This window comes from Aplysia californica, unplaced genomic scaffold, assembly GCF_000002075.1.
Source record: "Aplysia californica isolate F4 #8 unplaced genomic scaffold, AplCal3.0 scaffold00143, whole genome shotgun sequence".
Taxonomy (NCBI): domain Eukaryota; kingdom Metazoa; phylum Mollusca; class Gastropoda; order Aplysiida; family Aplysiidae; genus Aplysia; species Aplysia californica.
Genome location: NW_004797413.1, coordinates 201,046 through 203,138, shown reverse-complemented (window position 1 = coordinate 203,138; position 2,093 = coordinate 201,046).

The window sequence follows — 2,093 nt, the reverse complement described above, 5'->3', positions numbered from 1 at the left end:
CCCCCCTCTCTCTCTCTCTCTGTGTCTATGTCTCTCTTTCTCTCTCTCCACCCAGTTCATCTTCCAAACGTGATGACATTTCCTACCATCGCCTCCTCTTACGAGAACGATCAGTTTGGGATTGAAGAGAAAGGGGCAGATCGATCTGACCAGTCGACGCACACAGCGTCAAACCCCACAGACCCGACACACCTCGTCTGAGTGCAACACATTATGCACATCGGCACGTCCGCCGCAAAAACAATACCAGACAGCCTGAGAAAAACCAATACGTTGAAAAAGCGTCTGATCTGAGGAAAAGTCCTGGATTATACAAGTTTAACCCTTTCACCACGAATCCCGCGCGGTACTCACACCGACCTCTGAGCGCAAGAGGTCTCGGGCTCTCGGGCCAGGCAGCAAGGCTTCAACGCCCAGTACGTTTTACTTCAGAGAAGGGATCCCTGATTTTTACTCCCATCTAATTGAAATACCCAAGTGTTTTAGTTTAGTTTTTACGGCATTTGCAACACAATAAGGTCATATAAGTGCCGAAGATTAGAGGTGTTGCAAGAGAGTAACAAACATAAAAAAGGAGGAGAGATCAAGACGATAGATGTTTGACAGGAAAGAAGGAGCAAACCACACTAGAGCACCCGTCAACCACCCGCACCAAATATTTTGAAGAGTCGAAGATCATAATAATATACCTTTAACAGTCTACACCCAGCCAGGCGTAGCCCAAATTGGGGTAACATTGCGCATTGGGATAAAAATGTAGGCTATCATTGGACTCTTGTAACAACCAGATGAAGAGATTATTCTGAAACTCATAGAATTGACATGATCGAGCCCAACCTAAATGGCCCTTTCAAGCCATGTATACAATGTATGCAAAGAGACTGGTCAAGACTATGTTACACAGGCACACACACACACGCACGACATACAGGCATACCCACACATATCCGGGCGCGCACACTATATCAGATTCAGAATCAGTGTGCAGTCTCCAGAGTTCAAAATGCATTAAATAACGCAACAATAACGCTTTAATGGTGACAACACAAAGGGAGCTTTTTTTTCATTCAACAACGTGATTCGTTTACTCTAGATTACATGCCTTTCATGCGCCCCGAGAACACGCAATATCAAATATCGCGGAAACAGACGACGTTCTTTGCCCATGAATCACACACTGTTCACCTGTTCATCTAGAATTCATGACAAATTCCTCATCAATTCATCTCGACATGACAGCGACATCATTGAAGCCCCTTTCAAAGACCATTGAAAACAAAGCAGAGTTTGGAGTTCATGGCGAGTCAGAGAGATAACGGCGACATAATTTCGAACAGAACCAAACAGAACAACAGAGTTTAGTTTAGTTTTAGTTTTAGTACGGGTTTTACAGCACTTGCAAAAACAAACAAACAAACAAACAAAACCCCCAACAACAAACAAACCCCCAAAACAACCCCCCCCCCCAAAAAAAACCAAAAAAAACCCCCAGGGTCGTATAAGTAGTGAAGACTAAAGGTATTACTAGAGAGTATCATACACAGAAAGAAAGGACGGCAAAAAAGGGTGAAAGATGGTTGATGGGAAAGAAGGGGTAAACCACACCAGAGCACTCACCAATCACTAACAATAGCCTTGTGACAGAAAAAGGAGAGAGCGGATATGCCACACAAAAACGCCCATCGGCCTTTTCCTCATAATCATCCGCTCGCAGGAAACACCTGTTTCAGCCGTTCACACGTTTTTACAAGCCAGCGTAACATGCATTATTCATACAAATTTATTGGCTTTTCTAATCAAATATTGCCAGATTACACATTACATCCAATTTGCTCTTCGCCTCTCTCACAGTTTCCGCATTCTGAAGGACCACTCGTTAAGTGTCGGAGTTTCATTTTTCTGACAATATTGACACTACAGTTCGTGGCAGACTGCCAGACAGATCGATGAACACACTGACAGAAAGACGTAAAAAAAGGACCGATACATGGACGAACACCAGATATACAGATGGTAAATCAGAAAAAGGGGTGGCGAAGGAGGGGGTGGGGGTGAGAGGGAGAGGGAAAGGGAGAGAGAGGGAGAGAGAGAGA